The sequence below is a fragment of the Pseudophryne corroboree genome, chromosome 2, assembly GCF_028390025.1.
Source record: "Pseudophryne corroboree isolate aPseCor3 chromosome 2, aPseCor3.hap2, whole genome shotgun sequence".
Classification (NCBI taxonomy): domain Eukaryota; kingdom Metazoa; phylum Chordata; class Amphibia; order Anura; family Myobatrachidae; genus Pseudophryne; species Pseudophryne corroboree.
In genome coordinates, this window is record NC_086445.1 from 1,004,767,139 (window position 1) to 1,004,782,503 (window position 15,365).

General features: G+C 45.2%; 1 protein-coding gene and 2 long non-coding RNA genes across 3 annotated transcripts in view; 1 reads left to right on the top strand and 2 right to left on the bottom strand.

Annotated features, from left to right (window-relative positions):
• The window catches only part of KCNJ6 (potassium inwardly rectifying channel subfamily J member 6), a 371,462-nt gene that overhangs the window by 354,941 nt on the left and 1,156 nt on the right, over positions 1-15,365 (bottom strand). The window lies entirely within an intron of this gene.
• Positions 674-6,998, bottom strand: LOC134987794 (uncharacterized). Its single transcript, XR_010193367.1, has 3 exons — positions 6,820-6,998; positions 4,712-4,802; positions 674-822 (listed from the first exon to the last, which is right to left on the bottom strand). It is a non-coding gene; the product is annotated as an uncharacterized LOC134987794 (long non-coding RNA).
• Positions 6,675-9,069, top strand: LOC134987783 (uncharacterized). The gene is made up of 2 exons (XR_010193356.1): positions 6,675-7,168; positions 8,800-9,069. It is a non-coding gene; the product is annotated as an uncharacterized LOC134987783 (long non-coding RNA).

The following is a 15,365-nucleotide window of genomic DNA, read 5'->3' on the forward strand; positions in this document are numbered from 1 at the left end:
CTTGATACATTACAGCCACCTGGGCTCATTTAACACAGGAGGCAATCAGTTCAATTTACTAAATTGCTTGTTTACAAAAGTGGATGTGTTGCTCATAGCAACCAATCAATTTTCAGCTATCATTCTGTAGCACAGGGATTCACAGCCACAGTACTCAAGGCACGCTAACTGTCCAGGTTTTAAGGATAGCCAGGTGACATAAGTAGTACCTCAGTTATTTTAATTATCTGCATCATGACTCTTTACATTAGGTACAATGCTCTGTTCCTGGTCTTCATCGCCAGTGGCAGTTGCAGAGCTGGGGCTGAAGCGCACTCCAAAATTCAGAACAGAGAGGGGGAGATGTACAAAGCAGTGAAAAGAGTAGAGAAATGAGCCAGTGGAGAAGTTGCCCATGGCAACCAATCAGCTGCTCTGTCCACCAAGCATTTAATGCAAAAAATGTATTTACATTTTGCCTTTAGTAAACTCTTAATATCCTATACTCCTATTTATCATCTGCAGAGATAAATGCTTTATTCCAGTCATTCATGTCAGCTCAGTGGGCTGCATCTCACCTTATTCTGCAATGGTAGGAGATAACCCCTTCATGTCAGACACTTCATCCTGTTATACTACACCAGTCAATAATCTCAACGAGTTAAAACAACAGTGTGTAATTTTAATTAGCTAATGTTATTATGTAGCAGCTCGTCTGCCCGGGTTCCACATCCTCTCCGGCTGAGCGGGTTTTACATCTCCTGTGTCACAGCGAATAACACGCACAATGCAAATCTCTATCTTAAAAACCTTCATCAAGTTGTTTGCGTTACCGTGTTGGTCCTGGAGAAAATACATTCATCATAAAAGCTAAGAGATATGGAATTGGCTAGCGTAGCATTTATTTCAGATTAAAATATGGAAAACACCAACACAACAATATAATAGTATAAGTAACATGTGCATTTGCATGTTGTGGATGTTATCTCTTTGTTTGATTACTGGGAAATGAGACTAAAGAATTGAATACAAATAAAATGAATAATATAATTTCTTAAAAAGAAGTTAATCAAAATTGTTTCTAAGCAAAAATTATACCTATAAGGAAACCAATGAGTTTTAAGATGATGCAAAGATTTTGTCCTCAAACCATACTTGCCTAATCTCCTGTAATGGCTGGTAGGTTCCCCCAAATCAGGAGGGCTGGGCTCCCGGCCTCCTGGAAAGTGGTCACGCCTCCCGATAGCCTTCCGCTGCTATTAGCTAAGCGCCCACTAACTGAAGTGGGCAGCCCCATTGGCCAATGACACGATTCACACTGAATAATGTAATCGTAGCCATGCCCATGTGGTGACCTCAGCATTGTATAGCATGATGACGAGATTGCGGCCACCATGCTCCCGTTCCACCTCTTATGCCTTGCCCCATCCCATATGACGTGACGCGCTGCCCCGTACTGTCCCTCCCCCCACCTACTATGCCAAACTGGCTGCCCTCTTCCAGAGTGGGCCACCACAAATTTGGCAACCATGCATCAAACAGACACCTGATTTGAAGATATACGTAAAACTTATGGTTTATGTACATCTCCGATGGTGAGGAGCAAGAACCTGTTCGGGGACAGGGGTGGGCGAAGCTGGACAGCGTCCCTGAATGCAATGCCAGGGTCTGCGTCTTCTGGCACAAATTTCCTGTCCCAAGCAGCGTGAACAGCCCGACCATCCTGCCGACCTGAAGGTTACCCAGATAACCGACGTTCACGCAAGTGATCCTAAGCTTCATCTTCGGCATACAGGGGGCGTCTATTTACTGAAGGCGACTCCTGCAGAAATAGCAATATGTTTGTACAATATCTGCGTCCAAAGACGCAGCTGTATTAACTGCGACCACCTCTGAATTAAGCCTTGAATCTCCCCCAGCCTGCTTAGCCCTTGTTAGAGCTAATCAGTGTGAGTCTCAGCTACGCCCTTCACTCGTTCATGTTGTGCCAAAGTAAGGAGGACATGTACTAAGCAGTGATAAAAGTGGAGAAGTGAGCCAGTGGAGAAGTTGCCCATGGCAACCAATCAGCACTGACATAACATTTATAATTTGCATACTATAAACGTATACAGAGCAGCTGATTGGTTGCCATGGGCAACTTCTCCGCTGGCTCACTTCTCCGCTTTTATCACTGCTTAGTACATGTCCCCCTTCCAGGCCCGCCATCAGGGGGGTGCTGCGGGTACAGATGTCCCAGGCCTGGCCTCTCTGACAGAGGGGAGAGGGCCCGGGCTGCTCATGCCGCCGTCCATCCGCTGCAATGCTCCGCCCACTTTTCATTACCGAGTTCTGGCACTGTCAAAGGAGGGGGAGAGGGCGCTGCAAGCTTCTATTGTAATTGTCCCTCCAAAAATGGCCGCCGCATCAGAGGAGACAGTTATTAAAGATACTAAAGGAGGCTTCTCTAGTATCTTTAATAACTGTCTCCTCTGAGGCTGTGGCCATTTTGGCAGAAACTTTTCAATAGAAGGCTGCAGCGTACTCTCCCCTCTTCTGTGACAGTGCCAGATTTCGGTCATGAAAAGGGTGTGGAGCTACATGAAATTGAGGGGGCGGAGCTACACGGGACCAGGCTGCTACAGCTCCGGCCAGTCTGTGATAGGTAAGTTGAGGGAGAGTGCGTGGGAGAGAGAAAGTGTGTGTGTGTGTGTGTGTGTGTGTGTGTGTGTGTGTGTGTGTGTGTGTGTGTGTGTGTGTGTGTGTGTGTGTGTGTGTGTGTGTGTGTGTGTGTGTGTGTGTGTGTGTGTGCTTGTTTTGAATGTTTTCTTTTTATTATTTATTTACTTATTTATTAAATTTTTAATTGGGGGGGGGGGGGACTGCCTATTTTACAAGTACCAGGCCCCAGAATTTCTGATGGCAGCCCTGCCCCCTTCAGTTATTGCTATGTAAACTTTCTATTGATTATCAAGCACTAGAGAATCTGTGGCACCCTATAAATAAGTGGTGATGATGAAACTGAATCATTGCATAGTTAACAAGATGGCCGCCTTGACTATGTGAGGGTGACTGGTACATATTAAAGGGTATGTCCACCTTTGCAAGCTTTATTTTCTTACATAGTCAACTGTAAAAGACCCACAGGCGTAGACTTACTTAAATGTCTACACAGGAAAAGTGGCGATGTTGCCCATGGCGACCAATCAGATTCTAACTATTTATGCTAGATAAATTATAGTTAAAATCTGATTGGTTGCTATGGGTAACAGTTACACCTTCCTTTTAGAGATTTGAGCAAAACTAAAGACTAGAGTCTTTTTTATCATATAAATCTCCTAACTATGGGGGTCATTCCGAGTTGATCGCTAGCTATAGTTGTTCGCAGCGCAGCGATCAGGCTAAAAATCGGCACTTCTGTGCATGCGTATGGTGCGCACGCGCAACGTACTTTCACAAAAGCCGATGCAGTTTTCTGCACAGGCTCTAGCGACGCTTTTCAGTCGTACTGTTGACCGCAGAGTGATTGACAGGCAGTGGGTGTTTCTGGGAGGTAACTGACCGTTTTCGGGGAGTGTGCTGAAAAACGCAGGCGTGCCAGATAAAAACTCAGGAGTGGCTGGGGAAACGGGGAGTGGCTGGCCGAACGCATCGCGTGTTTGTGCCGTCAAAACAGGAACTAAACAGTCTGAAGTCATCGCTAGCTAGGAGTAAGTCTCGAGCTACTCAGAAACAACACAATCTTTTTTGTAGCAGCGCTGCGATCCTTTCTTTCGCACTTCTGCTAAGCTAAGATACACTCCCAGAGGGCGGCGGCTTAGCGTTTGCACTGCTACTAAAAGCAGCTAGCGAGCGAACAACTCGGAATGAGGGCCTATAATCACTGTGTACAGTAAATAAACTCTCTAGAAGAGTCTACATGAGCAGAAATAATCATACATAATTCTTCTGGCTGGGGGGTTCTATATGACCATGATGATCACAGTGCCCACCCCTGTACACGTTATTGGGCTACCATCAGCAGATTAGAATTGTGCTGCATAAAATATGGCAAGGCTGCGGACTCCGCTGGTCAACAGCATTTATCTTCCAATCAAAATACAGTACATCCGATAGCAGGTTTGTGTGCACCACAATGTCACATGCTATCAATAAAAAAAATCAGCCTGACTGGTGATCCTGTGATACATATACCGAAAGCAAAATGATATAATGATGGAAATGGTATTTCATGAATAATAAGCGATCCAGAATAAGCGATCCAGAATAAGATTGTTCAATAGGATGGTGAAGAAAGATGAAGCCTGCTGTCACAGACTTCTACAGAAATATGGCAGTGTTCAGTAAACAATTTTTGGATAATGTCGGGTAGTAAATTTGGGAAAGTCAGCACAATACAGGTCACCCTCCCCTAAATTTGTTTGTGTTTAATTCCACTTTATTATAAGATTTACTTTTATTTAACACATCTGTCTTCCAGGCTAATTGGAGGGTAGTTTGTTTTTAATCGATTAATGTATAAGTATTCGGGTTAGAGTTAGGCTGCGCCCCGGGGGGGTTAGGGTTAGACTGCGGGGAGGGGTGGTTAGGGTTAGGCACCCCCCTCGGAGGGTTAGATTTAGGCAACGTGGGCCGGAGGGTTAGGTGTAGGCACCTCCGGGGGTGGTTAGGGTTAGGCACTAAGGGGAATGGTTAGGGTTAGGCTGCGGGTAGGGAGGGTTAGGAGGTGGGGAGAGCGGAGAACATCCCTTACCCCTGTCGGCTTCTTAATCAGCGGGATCCTGGCATCGGTATCTCGAATGTCGGGATCCATTTCAGCGGGATCTCATACCGATCCCGTATTTCTGTGTTGAGCAAAATTAGATTTCAGATACAGGTTGAGATGTATTAAGTCTTGGAGAGAGATAAGGTAAAAATAAAGAAAGTACCAACCAATCAGCTTCTGTCATTTTACAACTTGTACTAGAAAAATGGCAGGAGCCGATTGGTTGGTACTTTATCTCTCTCCACTTTACCTCTCTCCAAGGCTTGATACATCTCACCCACAGACTTGATTGGAACAGTTACCCTCTAATCTAAATATCAGAATACTATGGGGGATATCCTATTAACCAAAACAAGCTCTGGACATATATGTTTTCGCTGCTACGGTCACGCTAAAAAGGGTACTTATTGCGGATTTGTCAGGCAGGTGAAAAAAATCCCCGTTAAGTGCCGGCATCGGGGCTAATTGGATAGCCCCAAGCATGGTAAATTGGCGTGGTGATTTTCCATGGATAATTGGATACTGCCCTATGACGGTTTTCCCATGAGAACATCTGAATAAAGCTGCCTTCTGGCACCGGAGTCTCTTTAGTCTTCCCGGAAACACAACATGCCGTGTTTCTGGAATAGGCCATTCTTAGTATACTGTTCTGTAAAACAGACCTCATCATATTTATATTAACAAAAGAATATTTAATAGACAACAATGTAAAATATCTCGTTACGGACTCAGCAGTGAATGAGTTTCCTGGTTCTCAATAGCTCAGTTATGAGGGTAAATAAACTGAGATACAGATGATTAAACATGGACTCTAATTGTGTGTGTGTGTGTGTGTGTGTGTGTGTGTGTGTGTGTGTGTGTGTGTGTGTGTGTGTGTGTGTGTGTGAGAGATAAATGTAAATATTAAAGCAATTTATCGGTGGGGGTGAGGGAGGTACTGTATTTTCCCTGTAGGCACCTTTTGGCTCACCTGTTGCTGTTCCACAACAGATTCAATCTGCTGAAACTTGTAGTTCCACAACATCTGAAAAGCCACACATATGAAGCACAAAATGGCATCTCCTAAAATGCAACTCTGGACCCACCGGGTGTCATTTAGGTATGGACGCAAAGTGGCGGTTGTACGCATATCGATCAATATTTTTGCACTGCACATGCGTATGAGCCGCAGTGCGCACGTGCAGTGAGTGATTAGCGAGCGCGGTCGCAGCAAGATTACAGTCACACTGTGAGTGACAGGAAGTCAGTGTTTGGGGGTGGTAACGAGGAGTCGTCATGCGAACGTAGGCATGCCATGGCCGTTTGGACAGCCATTTTCTGTCCGTGCAGCTGTAATCACACTTGTACTGGAGAGGCCTGTGCATTCCGGGATAGCAGCCCGGTTCAACCATTACATGGGTGATAGCAGGGGCGTTTTAAGAGAGAAGGGGGCTCATGTGCAGACTCTGAGTGGGCCCCCTCCTCTCCATGGGGCTACAGGCTCCGACACTGTACCGGAGTCTACTGTGCATGTTCAAGTCTCCGGAAATATGGCGCCCACCATGCAGGGTGATCAGGGACACATATCTATCTATCTATCTATCTATCTATCTATCTATCTATCTATCTATCTATCTATCTATCTATCTATAATCTATCTATCTATCAAGGACGTGCAGTCAGGGGAGGCAGGGGAAGCTCTGCCTCCACTGTCATATTTTGATCTGATGATTAGCATAACACAGAGATGATATTTATAACACAGAGTCTGTGTTATAAATTACTTTGTTGTGTTAATCTACTCATTTTTGCAGTTAAATCCTAGCCATACTTGGATGGGAGGCAGCAAGAGCGTTGCCGCCCACTGACAATTATAAACTATACAGAGCGGGGGGCGGGGCCGCAGCCGGGGGCAGGAAAAGCCCATTGAAAAAAACAAGGGAATGCGGCAGCCGTACATTTGCCTCAATGACAGGGCTCACTCCTCTCAGGCAGGCAAATGTGATAGCTGATGATGCAGGGACGGACCCAGAGGGGGCGTGACACACTGCTCTCTGACCTCCCTGATTGGATGCTTGAAAAAAGGAGGACTGGTTACACTCATTTTCATCACTCACTCCTCGGTCTGTAGAAAAGGATCCTTAGGTTAGCGGTGCCCAGATCCTGCAGAGGGAGGTGGTCTCCATGTGTATTGCCGTGCTGACACCTGTGCAGCTACAGAACCTAGCCGTCATGTACAGCTCAGCTACACATTTCCTTGTTTGTCCAATCAGATCTGGTGGGCGGGCAATGACGTCACAGGGATCTCTCTAACAGTCCCCGGCAGTTCTATCATTCAAGTCACTCATCCAATAAGCAATGGGGTGGGCGTGGCTTCTGCATAGTATGTGCTGGGAAGGGAAAGGAAGCTTCCATGAGCACTGCCAGCCTGGTGCCTGCGGGGATGCTTCTGAATGTACACTGTAGGTGAGTCATTTAAGAAATAGAACTTGCACAGCTTTGTGTCTCAGGCTCAGCAGTCTGGGATATATGGGTCACAATGTTAGTAATAAAAGAGATGTTCCATACATAACTTTTCTCCCAGCATTTTCATAACAAGAACACTACCACCCCCCCTCCCTCCCCCTGTGCATTAAGTTACACCCCCATCCACCAGGTCCAAAATATTTGGGCATTACCCCCCCCCCCCCCCCACCCACCCACGATCCTCACAAGCACACCCAAGGGCCAGTAGAGCGCCCTAGGGGCATTACCCCACCTTGTACCTCACCCAGATTTAGAGCACAACAATGCACATGCTGGGGAGGGGGGGGGGGGGGGGGGGGGTGATGATGCTGAAAATTATTTTTGCACTCACAGAGATTAGCCAAATAGAGCAATTTGCACCCACCCACCCTTCTCTCTGACTGCCCCTCTCCCTGTGTGAGTGCTGCACCTTCATTTCCCTAACTGTGACACTCTCACTCTCCTGTTTCTCTACTTGCCCCTCTTCTTGTGTGACTGCTCTGTCATTGCCCTAACTAATTACCGTCAGCCACAGCCCGCTTCAATCTCTCCACCTGCCCGTCTCTGCCCCTCTCCCTTTGTGTACTGTTTTTGACACCCTCTATTACCTCCCTCAGTCACCTCTCTCTGCTCCCATTCCTCTCCCTGTGTGACTTGCATTCTCATTGTCCTGTCTCTTATGGGCCCTACACATTTGTCGATCCGCCGCCGAGCCACACGACGGCGGATACGGGCAACCCGGCGGCGGGGGGAGTGAAGTTTCTTCATTTCCCCCGTCACCCGGCTTCATAGCAGTGCAGGCAAATATGGACCAGATCGCCCATATTGGCCTGCATGCACAGCCGACGGGGCACCAGCGATGAACGAGCGCGGGGCCGCGCATCGTCCACCGCTGATGCCTCCACACTCAAAGATATGAATGGTATCTCATTCATTAATGAACGAGATCATTCATATCTTTCACTAATATCGCCCAGTGTATAGGGCCCATAACACTATATACCCCTGCTATCTCCTCTCTCTCTGTCTCTCTTTCTTTCGCTCATTGCACCACCCACACTGGCTAGTGCCTCCCCAGCCATTGAGCTCACCGCACGTCACTGCTATCTATCTATCTATCTATCTATCTATCTATCTATCTATCTATCTATCTATCTATCTATGTATCTGGGATGTCTCTTGGCTTTGGTGCCATTATGCTTCCTAGAATGACCGGTTCATCATCCATTCATCATCCACCTTTCATTGAATCTCCTCATTCCATCCGTAGCCCCCCCCCCCCCCCCCCCCCCCCCCCTGCAGCAGCCAATTGCCAGTGGCTGCTGTATTACTGACAGCTGATAATAATACTGCTGATGCATGTCATTTCGAGGCCTTATGTACAGTATCAATGGTTCCCTACACCTCTTAGATTATTTGCCCCTGTGACGTAGCCTTTCTTGCCTTATATCTCATGTTGGCTATGTTTATCAAGTTCCCTTAATGTACTGCACTGTGTAATATAGCAGCATGTTATAAAGGATGATAATAATAATAATAGATATATGAAATATATACTAGTTTTATAATCTTCCTTCTCTCTCCTTTAATAGTTGCTTTAACACTTCTGCCATTGGATCGGAACCACATCTTCTCGTTCTATTGTACACTTGCCTGTAGTAAAAAAGATTACCCAGAATGCATTGCGTCGGTGCAGCACTGAAGGATTACAGATAAATGGAACGTGTGTCAACAGAGGGTGCATTACATCAATTATGCTCATTTATTCCCGATTACTATGCATAATTGCGCATAGCAACCTAATGTCTCTGTTCCTTTCTGTTCCAGCAGTGCCAATAAACTAACAGTTCTGAGAAATGCTATAGGTGGGAATGAAAGTTTTGCACACTCAGCAATGCCATTTCGATGGGATATTAACGTACGCCTAGTTAGACCGGGTATTTTGTAGATGGGAACGATTTTTACACTTTCTTGAGTGATGACGTGAACCCTGCACAATCCTACAGTATGTTATTTGTGCTTGGCTAGAAAGAAAATTGAAAACGCATCTATCAAACACATAATTGAGGCAAAAGAGGAATTTGCATAAAGGCAGGGGCAAACGCAGGATTTACTGTGGGGGGTTCCTATATTTTATATATATATATATATATATATATAAAGATTCACAAACACAGACTGCACATACATAACACAACACACTTTAAAACAAACAAATACAGTGCACTGCACAGTGCACACATACAGTACCCGGAACCTGCAGAGGATACAGTGAGGAAGACATATGGAGGGAGGGGGGGGGGGGGGGGGGGAGGGGGTTCTGTGCAACCACAAACCCCCCCTCCGTGCGCTACTGAAAGGGACCCTATTTTCAAAATTAGGCTGGTGGGGCTATTATCATTTATCATCTGTGAATAACTGACTGCACAAACGCCTCTATAATTGTCCTGGCATGGTAACGCTGCAGTAGTTATCACTATACATGGTCACAGACCGGTCACCTTATACTACGCTGTAAAGATTATATGACGGTTTATCATTAATTAGTGATGATGTTGACTATAATTGTGTCGGCAGCAGGACCCTGAGTACACACAGGCCCTTAGAGACTTCTGCGGGGTGCAGATGATATTGTGGGGGTGCGGTCAAATTCAGCAGGCATAGCCATGCCCCCTCATCAAAACCATTTAAAATAGTATGCATGTCGCCGTGAATGGGCACTGTGCGTTACAGGAGTGGATTAAGATAGAAAACCAAGCCCAGGAAAATTATGTAAGCAGCCCTAATGGTGGTGCGGTCTGAGGAGGGGGTGGGGTCTGTTAAGGGGGCGGGATTCCTCCTCATAGGGCCTGATTTTATGCAATTGCGGCCTTCCTTGCCTCTTTAGCTGCAGTTGTGTCTGAGGGGCAGACTGAGAACTAAACGAGCCCCTGTAAAATTTAGTAGAAGTGGGCCACCTTGGGCAGCACAAGATGTGTAACATACCGTGTAGCCATGGCAGCATCACTGGATGGCAGAGTTGTTGTACTGCCGAGATGGAGTAATAGAAAGAATGGCGACAATGCAGTGTACTGAGTGCAGTAGGCTGCCTGTCATGTGGGGAGTGGGGCCACATGACAACACACAAAACAGGCCCCACAGAGACATCGGCCTACCAGGAAACTTCCTGGTGAGCCCTATGGCCAAAGGAGGACATTTGTTCCCCTCAGCACCTGGCCTAGCCCCCCCACCTCGAGCACGTACAATAATCCCAGATAATTACAGTAGGGCCTTCTCCCTCCCGGCACCCCTGAGTATAAAGTGCAATAGGTAGCTACTATAATTAAATTTTACCACTGCAGAAGGCTTTAGTAGTAATAGAGAAGGTCACGCTTTGCTTTATATATAATACAACAGCTAGCAGACATGTAATAGTAACCCTATAATAAAACAAGTTAATACAACTCTTAAAATGTATCACAGTTCACGTTATATTTGTGCTATTTACAGAGGAAAACCACAAAAGAATACATTTCACATTGCAGCATACAGTATCACCCTCACATCAGTGGATTACCATCTATAGGGATTTATTTTGAAAGAGTGTGGTCCTGATTTAGGGAAGGATGCTAACACATGCGGAGTTGTTACTTTTTATGGTGTCACAGCGATGATACTATACAAATGCTAGTTTCATCCTACCCCTTGTGTACTAACGTGTGCCGGACTGTACAAGACCACTTTCAATGCCCGCAGACAGTGCATCTCCGCCAGTGGTTCTAAGCACTCCACCACTAGTGCGCCATCATGCATACCATCAACACTTGCACCAGCCTATGGCAGATGCAGCGTCTCCTTCTGAAATTCCTCTAAACATGGTCCCTGTGGCTGTGGATATGTATCTGAGAATGCAGTAGCCCATGACACTCCCACGAACTGGCCCTTTTATGCATTTGCTTTAGGCCATCTCCCAGTAACCGCCCGGGTGTGCCCATGGTGCTGCACCGCCAGCTCAAATGCCATCTGCTCCATACACAACAATGACTTCTGTGTACACTCAGTGGTACACATTAGCAAATAATCCCCTAACTGCAAAAACATCGTCAATGCGTCCACCTTTATATCAAGCCCTGTATATGTAGAACAGAAACATTATATTTCACTGCTCAATTTGCCAAGAACTCAAAATCAGCTACAAGCCATGTGCAGAAATATTTGCCGTTACTGGGCTAAAATACACAAGCTCACAAATCCTGCTTCATCTTATATTATTCTACAACCTTTCCCCTGACCATCGTGGTTACAAAGGCTAAGGTTACAAAACACTAACTACTGAGAGGCCACCATTACAAAGAAACGTTACCTTATTAAATGGGTCAGTTTTTTTTATTTTCTTAAAAGAACCCTCCATGTTGCATTGCTTCAGTTAATGCTAGTTAGGAGGTTTCGATACAAACATAGAAGTAAAACAATAAGTTGCCAACAAGATGAATATATATTATACACTGCTCAAAAAAATAAAGGGAACACTTAAACAACACAATGTAACTCCAAGTCAATCACACTTCTGTGAAATCAAACTGTCCACTTAGGAGGCAACACTGATTGACAATCAATTTCACATGCTGTTGTGCAAATGGAATAGACAACAGGTGGAAATTATAGGCAATTAGCAAGACACCCCCAATAAAGGAGTTGTTCTGCAGGTGGTGACCACAGACCACTTCTCAGCTCCTATGCTTTCTGGCTGATGTTTTGGTCACTTTTGAAAGCTGGCGGTGCTTTCACTCTAGTGGTAGCATGAGACGGAGTCTACAACCCACACAAGTGGCTCAGGTAGTACAGCTCATCTAGGATGGCACATCAATGCGAGCTGTGGCAAGAAGGTTTGCTGTGTCTGTCAGCGTAGTGTCCAGAGCATGGAGGCTCTACCAGGAGACAGGCCAGTACATCAGGAGACATGGAGGAGGCCGTAGGATGGCAATAACCCAGCAGCAGGACCGCTACCTCCGCCTTTGTGCAAGGAGGAACAGGAGGAGCACTGCCAGAGCCCTGCAAAATGACCTCCAGCAAGCCACAAATGTGCATGTGTCTACTCAAACGATCAGAAACAGACTCCATGAGGGTGGTATGAGGGCCCGACGTCCACAGGTGGGGGTTGTGCTTACAGCCCAACACCGTGCAGGACATTTGGCATTTGCCAGAGAACACCAAGATTAGCAAATTCGCCACTGGCGCCCTGTGCTCTTCACAGATGAAAGCAGGTTCTCACTGAACACATGTGATAGACATGACAGAGTCTGGACACGCCAAGGAGAATGTTCTGCTGCCTGCAACATCCTCCAGCCTGACCGGTTTGGCAGTGGGTCAGTAATGGTGTGGGGTGGCATTTCTTTGGAGGGCCGCACAGCCCTCCATGTGCTCGCCAGAGGTAGCCTGACTGACATTAGGTACCGAGATGAGATCCTCAGACCCCTTGTGAGACCATATGCTGGTGCAGTTGGCCCTGGCTTCCTCCTAATGCAAGACAGTGCTAGACCTCATGTGGCTGGAGTGTGTCAGCAGTTCCTGCAAGACGAAGGCATTGATGATATGGACTGGCCCGCCCGTTCCCCAGACCTGAATCCAATTGAGCACATCTGGGACATCATGTCTCGCTCCATCCACCAAAGCTACGTTGCACCACAGACTGTCCAGGAGTTGGCGGATGCTTTAGTCCAGGTCTGGGAGGAGATCACTCAGGAGACCATCCGCCACCTCATCAGGAGCATGCCCAGGCATTGTAGGGAGGTCATACAGGCACGTGGAGGCCACACACACTACTGAGCCTCATTTTGACTTGTTTTAAGGACATTACATCAAAGTTGGATCAGCCTGTAGTGTTTTTTTCCACTTTAATTTTGAGGGTGACTCCAAATTCAGACCTCCATGGGTTAATAAATTTGATTTCCACTATTAATTTCTGTGTGATTTTGTTGTCAGCACATTCAACTATGTAAAGAACAAAGTATTTAATAAGAATATTTAATTCATTCAGATCTAGGATGTGTTGTGTAAGTGTTCCCTTTATTTTTTTGAGCAGTGTATATATATATATATATATATATATACATACATATATATATATATATATATATACATATACTAAGTATACGAAGTTTTGAGCCCCTGAGTGCTGCCTTATGGATATATATATCAGACAAAGGGGACTAGAGGCCCGGAACATTGATTACATTTCCACACATGCTTCACTAAGTTTTCCGCCACTGAGTGCCACTGTATGGATAGAGTTGGATGTAACATGGGATGCCCCATATAAGGGAGGGCACCAGAGCAAGGTAATATACCCTCTGGGGGTAACTGAGTGCTGGATCAAACGTTGGATATATATATATAAATATATATATATATCTCGGAAAAGCAGAATGAGTCTCTCTCTCACACACACACACACACACACACACACACACACACACACACACCTCTCAGTCACCAATAAACATTGTGCATTTCAGTCTATAGCCAGTATATTTAACATAATCAGTGCATATCTAATCATATAGTGGCTGATGCTGAGTTGGAAGCAAAACCATGTTGCACTGCAGGTGGAGCAGATGTAAAAAGTGCAGAGACAGTTAGATTTGGGGGGGGGGGGGGGTGTCCAAACACAAATCTAAATAGCAGTGCAAAACTTGCTTTTTTACTTATTTGCTTTTATTTCCAGAATCAGCCCCATGACTTATAACAACACTGACATATGATCACACCGATTGCTGTAAAACAGACTTGGGCAACCTGTTCCACTTCAGCTGTTGCAACCTGTAACAAGCACTGTAAGCCTGCTGTAAAAGTTCCCACAATAAGGAAAGGCAGAGCAGTTTCCATCCCAACCCCAGGACATACAGTAGTTGTATAATCACTGAGATCTGTGTTCTCTCCATGGTGCTGAAAATATACTTATATGGAGACTGCTCTCTCCATGGTGCTGAAAATATACTTATATGGAGACTGCTCTCTCCATGGTGCTGAAAATATACTTATATGGAGACTGCTCTCTCTATGGTGCTGAAAATATACTTATATGGAGACTGCTCTCTCCATGGTGCTGAAAATATACTTATATGGAGACTGCTCTCTCCATGGTGCTGAAAATATACTTATATGGAGACTGCTCTCTCCATGGTGCTGATAATATACTTCTATGGGGACTGCTTTCTCCATGGTGCTGAAAAGATACTTATATGGAGACTGCTCTCTCCATGGTGCTGAAAAGATACTTATATGGAGACTACTCTCTCCATGGTGCTGAAAAGATACTTATATGGAGATTGCTCTCTCCATGGTGCTGATAATATACTCATGAGGAGCCTGCTCTCTTTATGGTGCTGATAATATACTTACAGTATATGGAGCCTGCTTTCTCCATGGTGCTGAAAATATACTTCTATGGAGACTGCTCTCTCCATGGTGCTGATAATATACTTCTATGAAGACTGCTCTCTCCATGGTGCTGATAACATACTTCTATGGAGACTGCTCTCTCCATGGTGCTGATAATATACTTCTATGGAGACTGCTCTCTTCGTGGTGCTGATAATATACTTCTATGGAGACTGCTCTCTTTATGGTGCTGATAATATACTTCTATGGAAACTGCTCTCTTCGTGGTGCTGATAATATACTTATATGGAGACTGCTCTCTTTATGGTACTGATAATATACTTCTATGGAGACTGCTCTCTCCATGGTGCTGATAATATACTTCTATGGAGACTGCTCTCTCCATGGTGCTGAAAATATACTTATATGGAGTAGACTCCATATCCTACAGTCTACAAACACTACATCCTGCTACGCTGCAAATAATTAAATCCATGGACACCCAACGATTAAGCAAACACAAGTTTTTGTGGTCTATTTTTTTTTACTTTTACCATAACATCAGGTATTTTATGAAACAAGACAAATACTTGTAACTAAATAATAAAATTTACTGTAAAGTGTTTTCTTCTCATTAAATAAACAACAGCCCCTTCCCCAATCCAAGTCACCATGGTGACACAGAGCTAGCGATTTCTTTATTAACTCAATGCTTCTCACAATGTTATTCTTCCCTACTAATTGTTAATACAGAATTGATATTTCTATGAACTGTTCTGCATATACAGTAAGCATCGCC